We start from the raw sequence: 463 nt of genomic DNA, 5'->3' as shown, positions 1-463 counted from the left end.
AGAGCAACAAAAAAAAAAGAAAAAAAGGGGGGGGGGGGGGCGGGGAAAGATGGAAAATGTACATATGCAAAGTAAATCAGGCAAATCTGCCCTCACTGTGCTCTCCTCTTTACTCCTCGGCAGGCGACTATGGGGGGGTAACGTTTAGCCTGAGCCACCCCCAAGTGCAATCCCCGAAAGCACACGCAGAGCTCAGGGGATCCCGCTGCTGTGTAAAAACCAGCCTGGGGTCTGCAGCGACCCCAGAGAGATGGAGACACCCCCAAGCCCTCCCTACACAAGCTGGCTCCCCGTGCCCGGCAGTTTTGCTGCACAGCTCCAAGCCTGCAACTCCAGCTGCATCACTTGGTCACCAGCATGGTGGGGGTGGCAGGGGAGCAGGTCCCAGATGCTGCAGAGGGGCATAATCCCGATTACAAGCATGGTGTCTTTTTAAAAAGTATTAAAAAGCACTTTAATTTAA

The sequence above is a fragment of the Egretta garzetta genome, unplaced genomic scaffold (assembly GCF_000687185.1).
Source record: "Egretta garzetta isolate BGI_Z169 unplaced genomic scaffold, ASM68718v1 scaffold105, whole genome shotgun sequence".
Classification (NCBI taxonomy): Eukaryota; Metazoa; Chordata; class Aves; order Pelecaniformes; family Ardeidae; genus Egretta; species Egretta garzetta.
Note: the sequence above shows the minus strand (reverse complement) of the source record.